General features: G+C 40.3%; 1 non-coding gene across 1 annotated transcript; it reads right to left on the bottom strand.

The window, feature by feature from the left end:
* Window positions 1-497: 497 nt before the first annotated feature.
* Window positions 498-599, bottom strand: LOC115900555. The gene has a single exon (XR_004060234.1). It is a non-coding gene; the product is annotated as a U6 spliceosomal RNA (small nuclear RNA).
* Window positions 600-8,343: the final 7,744 nt, after the last annotated feature.

Below are 8,343 nucleotides of genomic sequence, written 5' to 3'. Positions count from 1 at the left end.
TCCTACAATGGTCCACAGTAACTACAACCTCCTCTCTTTACAGCTCTGACATCAGCTCCTCTCTTCTCTACCTTGCTTGCCTCTGCTACAGCCAACCCACTTCCCTCCTCTCGCCAGCCTGCCAGTTGCGCTCCTGCCTCTGACCTTTGTATTACAACCATCCCCTCCTCCTGGAATGCGCTGCCTTAGACACCTAACTGACTAAGGCCCTCGTGCCCTTCCAGCCTTTTCTTCAAGTGGCACCATTGAAATAAAACCTGACTGCCTATTTAAAACTTGAGACCCACATTCCACTTGCCTCCGTGGCATTCTTGATCCCTATCTTTCTATTTCATTTTTTTTCTCCTATAGCATTTCTCAGCTTTGAACACACTGTAGAATTTACCCCATTATCATGTTTATGATTAATTGCTTCAGAATGAATATTCCACAAAGACAAGGATCTTTGTTCCACCAGTATAGCCCAACTGTCTGGAAAAACACCTGGTACATGCACCCAATTAGTGCATCATTATTGGTTTATTTTTTACTTTTTAGGGGTCATGCTAATCTTCTCCGTATTGTTCCCATTTTAGTATATGTGCTGCCAAGGTGAGCACTGCATCATTGTTACATGAATGAATGAAATGCCTGTCTGGACTTCCAACACTCAAGTCCTGCTCGATTACCTGGATAAAACCCACGGCCTGCCCTGTAATTTTTTTAGCATTCCAGACTTCTGCTTTCTAGCCTAGTACCTACCTATTGTCTAGACCTGGTAGGGAAAAATTAAGGATGAATCCTAGCCCACAGCCACTGTAATTGTTTTTATTTTGAATGGGAAATTATGTATTTATTTATTAAATTTTTTACTTCCACAGGTTTTTAGGGAACAGGTGGTGTTTGGTTAGATGAGTTAGCTCTTTAGTGATGATTTGTGAGATTTTGGTGCACCCGTCTCTCAAGCAGTATACATTGAACCCAATTTGTGGTCTTTTATTCCTCACCGCCTTCCCACGCTTTGTCCCCGAGTCCCCACAGTCCACTGTGTCATTCTTATGCCTTTGCATTCTCATAGCTTAGCTCCTGCTTATGAAAGAAAACACACAATATTTGGTTTTCCATTCCTGAGTTACTTCACTCAGAATAATAGTCTCCAATCCCATCCACATTGCTGTGAACACAGTCACTCTAATTCTGCTTTTGCTCTTTTATTGCTGATGTACAGATTGAAGAAAAACTAAATTGCACTACTCCCTACAGAAGCAAAGTTTTAGCTCTGTGACTTTGGAAGGTATTCCATGATATCCCCTTTGCTTAATTATAGTCTATTTTATCTTAGATCTTGTTCTTTGAGGGAGAGAGAAGCTTTCCTTAAACAGAAATCTTTTAACTCTTAGTAGGGAAAGTAGAACTAATGACTGATGAGTGGAACCATTAGAAGGGAAGTAGACTCAATTCAACAGTATTTACTGGGCAAAATTCCCATCAGAAGATGTATTTCTTAGCCTGATTTTAATCCAAATGAAAAATGTTACAGAGGTAGAGAAATCTAAGTATTCATCCTAATTTCCTGTAATTGAATTAATGGCTTTTGCCTCACCTCCTGCATCTGACTCACATTCACCTCAAGAAAGTTGCTCCCCAGAAACCCCTGGTTCAAAGCAGCAAAATCTGTCCTCTCAGGAAAACAAGGCTTGAGCTTTTTGTTTTGTTTATTTTTTTCATTTCTCCATCATCAGCATGAGAGCTCATCTTCAGGAAATACAATGATGCCAGAAATTCGAATTGGTTCTTAGCAAGGTTTTCCAATTTCAATATGTGGTTTTAGGAGGAAAAAGCTGTCTTAGCAATCTGAGTAATAGAGGGGAAAATTGCAGGGAAAGGTATGTGGCTTTGAGTACACACTTTCTTTTTGCTCCCCAGGTTTGACACATTATGGGATAACCTTTTAGAGAAATTACAAAGCTTTCATGTTGCCCTCTCCTACTTACATGTGGATAGCTGCAGAGAGAAGAAAATTATGTGCGGCTACAAAGCATTGACTTTTTAGTTTGCAGGGTTTTTTTCCCCTTTTCATATAGCTGTATTTGCCCATTTCTTTCATCCTTCACGTAATTTGATGGAAGTGGCCATTCAGGGCATGGCAGGGAAAGATGAAGAGAAAGAAAACACTCTTTTTATTAAGGCAATGAAGATTGAAACTGAAACAGGAAGATGAGCTAACATTATCCGAACAATGGTCCCTGGAAGGTTCTGGTTCCTGATTAACTCAGAACAGCCGAGTGGGCAGGAATAATAAGGAGGCAGAGGTCATACGGCGTTTCTCTCAAACTCTGGCACACAAGAGAGCAATGAGGGCCTTCAGCTGTTGCCTCAGCATGAGGGGAGGCGAGAATCGACTATTCAGATTGCCAAGTGAACCTGATATTTGTAAATTAATACATGCAGATGGGAGGAAGTAATTGGGACCAGCTCTTCCTGTGCATCAAGGGGCATCTGGAAGTCTTTCTAATTCTGGGGCAGTTATGCAATGGGAGTGAGGCTGAGTTTGGGTGTTATCTTATTTCCCCTTTTGGAGCCCCCAGCCTCCTCATTAGGGCTGCTCATTTTATGCCACATTGTGACCTTTATTGCATTGAGACTGGACCCTACTTAAAAATGAGATTGTAAAGGTTTTGCGTGTCTACCTCCGTTCCTCTTCAGGGTGTGTGTGTGTGTGTGTGTGTGTGTGTGTGTAATATATATATATTAGACAGAGTCTCTGTTGCCCAGGCTGGAGTGCAGTGGCACAATCTCGGCTCACTGCAACCTCAGCCTTCCGGGTTCAAACGATTCTCCTACCTCAGCCTCCCAAGTAGCTGGGATTACAAGGGCCCACCATCACACCTGGCTAATTTTTGTATTTTTAGTAGAGACAGGGTTTCACCATGTTGGCCAGGCTGCTCTCAAACTCCTGACCTCAGGTGATCCACCTACCTTGGCCCCCCAAAGTGCTGGGATTACAGGCGTGAGCCACTGCACCTAACCTTCTTCAGGGTATTCTTAATGACCGAAATCAGTTTTCAAAACCCAGTCTCTCCTTGAACCACTGCAGGGCAGAGTGAGGATGTTGTGGGTGAAGAAGGCCTGTATGATGCCTCTCTGATCACTACAGTAGGCTGTGGCCTGTTTGTGCTACCCCTGGAGCCATAAACAAAGCTCCAAGCCAGTCTGTCACTACAAAAAGTTTCCCATTACATTTCATTTTAAATTGTATTTCTATTTTTTAGAGACACAGATTTTGCTCTGTCACCCAGGCTGGTGATCACTGCAGCCTCAAGTTCCTAGGCTCCAGTGATCCTCCCACCTCCGCCTCCTGAGTAGCTGGCACTACAGGTGCACACCACCAGACCAGGCTAATTTTTTAAACATTTTTTGTAGAGACGAAGTCTCGCTGTGTTGCCCAGGCTGTCCCATCATACTTCAAATCTGTATTGGTGCTTTATATTTCCATTTACTACCCCAGTATCTAATCAAATCACCTTAACGCCAGGAACTGACACCCCACAATGATGGACTCTGGGACAACAACAGAAAAAACTATTGCAAAAGTTATTAACTCAAAGTGATAGGAAAATTAGGTCCCTGGATGATCTCACAACTTCAGGTGTGGAAGGTTTCTAGAGCTTCTTTGTCTCTGGAGAATGAGATACAACAATAAAAAGATACTTACATCATATAGCACTTATTGTAAGAAGGAATTAATAAAGGGCTAATCCAATGCTATAGATTGTGAGTTGAGAAAATGAGGCTTGGAAAAACAAAATAACTTTCCCAGCCACTCAGCCCTTGTGTATTAGAGTCAGGTGGGAGCCCAGGTCCCTGAACCCTCTGTTCTGTTTTCTTTTCAATGAATCATGAGAACCCTTAACAGGTACTATCTTTTTAGAGAACCAACTTTTTTTTTTCTTTTTAGATAGAGTCTCACTCTGTTGCCCAGGCTGGAGTGCAGTGGCAAGACCTCGGCTCGCTGCAGCCTCCACCTCCTGAGTTCAAGCGATTCTCATGCCTCAGCCTCCTGAGAAGCTGGGACTACAGACGTGCACCACTATGCCTGGCTAATTTTTGTACTTTCAGTAGAGAAGGGGTTTCTCCATGTTGGCCAGGCTGGTCTCAAACTCCTGATCTCAAGTGATCTACCCACCTCGGTCTCCCAAAGTGCAGGATTACAGGCATAAGCCACTGTGCCCAGTCAAGAACCAACTTTATTATCATGCATTGAGGGCTCTCAGCTTGAGTCTGAGCTGTGCTCACTGCTGAGAGATGCACAAACCTGGTCATGTCCCTAGGGCTGGTAACGTGAGCCAGCCAAGTTACTTTTGCAAAATAACTCATCCTAAGTAGGAGTGAATTAAGGCTCTGCAATAGGGCTAATAAGAATGTCTTACGTTCAAAGGAGAAAGGCGATTTTTCTGTCAGTCAGCGTTCATCTTTCAATTCAGTCTTTACTGATTCATTCTTGAGTTGAGGGAGGCAACTGTGTTCTCATAAGAATTTACTTAGGACCAAAAATCAGGGAGTAGATGTCTCCCCACCTTAACCCAGGGTGTCACTGGAGTGATATAAGCCAAAGTTTATGTAGGAGGCAGCATGACCCCATTCTCTGTTTCTTACTCAGTCTATATGAACACCACCACCTGGAGTTGTGCAGTGTACAACCTGTGCAGCCAGGTGCAGAGGTCTTTGTCTGGAGTATATTTTTAAAAATGATTTTTAGAGAAGGGGTTTTGTTATGTTGCCCAGGCTGTTCTCGAATCCTGGCCTAAAGCTATCCTCCTGCCTCAGCCTCCCAAATTGTTGGGATTACAGATATGACCCATTGTGCCTGGCTAGGATATAAAATTATTCTCACTGGTGGACTAGGAGACAGTAAGGGATGGGAAAAGGATAAAACCTGACTCAGTCCTTAATAGCTGAGAAACCTCAAGTATGTTATATCAACTTTCTGGGGCTCAGTTTTCTCACCTACAAAATGGATGTCATAAATGGAGTCATACATTCTCAGTGGTTAAAATTATATAACTGGTTGCACCAATCTATACCTTTTGCTATTGTAGAGGGAGTGTATTAGTCCATTCTCGCACTGCTATAAAGAAATACCTGAGCCTGGGTCATTTATAAAGAAAAGAGGTTTAATTGGGTCACGGTTTTGCAGGCTGTACAGGCATGGCACTGGCATCTGCTCAGCTTCCGGTGAGGGCTCAGGAAACTTTTATTCATGGTGGAAGGCAAACCCAGAGCTTGCATGTCACATGATGAAAGCAAGAGAGAGAAAGAGAGAGAGAGAGAGTGGAGAGGAGGGGTCACCCACTTTTAAATGACCAGATCTTGCAAGAACTCCCTCTACTGTGAAGACAGAACCAAGTCATGAGGGATCTGCCCCCAGGACCCAAACACCTCCATCACTGGGAATTACAATTCAGCATGAGATTTGGGCAGTGGACAAATATCTAATCTATATCAGGGAGAGATTGCTGTGTCTGTGAAAATTATCTTTTGGGGAAGCACATTGGCCCATTTGAGAACTTTTCTGCCCACCCTATGGATCATTTCTCAGGAAGAAACTTCCCGAAACAGGCATCATTTTGCAGACAAGTCAGAGTTGCTGGAGTGATGGCTCAGCCTCAGCACCTCACAATAGACTTTTGATTAGCACCGTGGGTGTCAGGAGTAGGGGCTGAGTCAGCTGTGCCTCCTGCTAAATAAAGGTCTGGTCGTGCCTGCACCCTGACAGGACCCCTCCCCTTGACTTGAGAGATGTGACTTAGGCAGGAGACAGCACAGGGAGCTGCAGGGTTGATCATCAGCTGCATCCCGGTGACAGGAAACAGCGCAGTGAACAGACTTCTCTGATTTTAAGTTTTCTATACTGTTGTCAGATGCTATGCTCAATCAGGTGTCCCAACAGTATGGCCACGGCAAAGAGAATTCTGTATAGCCACTCCACGCATGTGCCCATTTCCTTTGGAAAATGAACTATGTTCATAGAAATGTCTCTTAGGATATTAAGATGAAGAAAGAAGACTGGGTCCTTTGATACATGCAACAAAAAGATTCTTTGGCTGCCATTTAACGTGTTCTAGAATATAAGGATGATGGAAAGCTCCCAAATTATTTGTGGTAAAGCCAGAATAACAGTAATATAAAAATCAGATGAAGGTATGCAAAAAGAAAACCTGAAAGCCCTCTCAATTTTGAATAAATATCAAAGGGAAAAGTTTAAATAAAATAGCACTAAACAGAATTGATCAGTAGTAAACTAACAGAATCATATCCTAGGACAAATAAGGTTTAGTATAGAGATTGAGCCCTGTGTAAATGCTGTCTCTGCCATTTAATAGCTGGATGATCTTGGGCAAATTACTAAACCTTTCTTGCCTCTATTTTCTTATCTGCAAAATGAGGATAATTATAGTACCTGTCCGATCAAATGGTTGTGTGGATTAAATTAGTTAATGTGTATGAAAGGCCTGGTACATGGCAACTTAGCTTTTATTTTGCTTATTGTTCATAATTTTGTTTATTTTATTTACAAACCAAAGCTAAGTTGCCATGTGCCAGGCCCTTCGTACACATTAACAAATTTAATCCACAAACAATCTGATCAACTTAATACCTATGGTACCTAATTATTAGGCACCATAATTAATGGGTACTATAATTATCCCCATTATTAACTAGTTCCAGAAATATAAGGTATGAATCAGGGGTCTAACTTTTTTTCTTAAATAAAATAACCATTTGTTTCAGCACACTTCATTAAATAATGGTTTATTTTCTGACTCATTTGAAATAATGAGCTTTACCACATTCTAAATATCAGACTCCTTCCTTTCTATTCTGTCACCTGTATTAGAAAGTCTATTTGTGAACCAGCAACATACTGTTTAAATCATATTTTTTAAATGTTTTAATAACTTGTACAATATCTCCCTTATGAGCAACTTACTCATTGTAAATTGTTTGGGTAATTTGCCCTTTTTTTCTGATAATATGAAAAGGAAACTACAAACTAATTCCAATCACATATAGCAAAGTAAAAAGCTTAAATAATAGTCAATACCTATCAGCTATTATTGTTTTTCTAACTTAAAATTATTTAAATGATATTTGATATCTTTACTATATTCCGGGAAAATGATATGTTGATGGTCCAAGTGTTCTTCTCATTGTCTCAGTAGGTTTTAAATGTTCTTATAATGACTTTTATCTTTATTGTTAAATTGATGATTTGTTTTATCATTAGAGTACACTGGTACTTTCTCCCTGGTATTTATATGTTCTAACTGGTCATTATTCATATACATCTATTGTCCATTAATGTTATACATTTAGTTTTTTAAATACACGGCTTTGTCTTTTTTTAGTTTTCGCATGTTTTTCTCCTTGAATTCACTTTCTTGAGCTTTTAAGATAATCATATCATCTGTAAATAATGAAAATTCAGTCTGAATTCCAGCTTAAATACTACTCTTATTCTTGACTAGTGAATGCCAGAATTTATAGGGCAATGTTAAATAATGGTAATAACTCCCCAGCAGCTTTTTTCCCAGACTTGAACAATTACGTGCCTGCGTTATTTTTCTGTTAATGGTATTAGGTTTGCATTGAGATGCATTTAGTAAGCTATTCGATAAAAGTATTTCTCAAAACTTGGCTTAATAAAACAATTTTTAAATCAAATACAGAGGTTACATTTTCAAATGCCTTTTCACTTTCTGATAATTTTCTCCTTTTACTGATTTATGAAATGTAATATTTTCTCTTACATTAAATGATCCTGGCATTCTGAGAATATCTGAGAATAAACAACATTAATTAATGTTTAACTTGGAAATTTTTGCATTTATAATAACATGTATGATTGAACTTTATTTTTATTTATTTATTTTTTTAAGACGAAGTCTTGCTCTGTCACCCAGGCTAGGGTGCAATGGTACAATTTCAGCTCACTGCAACCTCCACCTCCCAGGTTCAAGCAATTCTCTGGCCTCAGCTTCCCAAGTAGCTGGGATTACAGGCACCCATCATCATTCCCAGCTAATTTTTGTATTTTTATGGAGACAGGGTTTTACCATGTTGGCCAGGCTGGTCTTGAACTCCCAAAGTTCTGGGATTACAGGTGAGAGCCACTGTGCCTGGCCTGATTGAACTTTAAATATGTTGCACTGGCTGTACCAGATTTGTAATTCACTGTTCTGGCAGAATCATAAATGAGGTGTTGTTGTTTTTTTTTAATTCCCTTCTCTTTCTTTTCATGTTCTGGATCATTTTGTATAGTAAATAGTTATTGTTCTCGAAAACATCTGAAGAATGCACTGG

This window comes from Rhinopithecus roxellana, chromosome 11, assembly GCF_007565055.1.
Source record: "Rhinopithecus roxellana isolate Shanxi Qingling chromosome 11, ASM756505v1, whole genome shotgun sequence".
Classification (NCBI taxonomy): Eukaryota; Metazoa; Chordata; class Mammalia; order Primates; family Cercopithecidae; genus Rhinopithecus; species Rhinopithecus roxellana.
The sequence above is the reverse complement of the archived record's forward strand: the minus strand, read 5'-3'. Positions and strand labels throughout refer to the sequence as shown.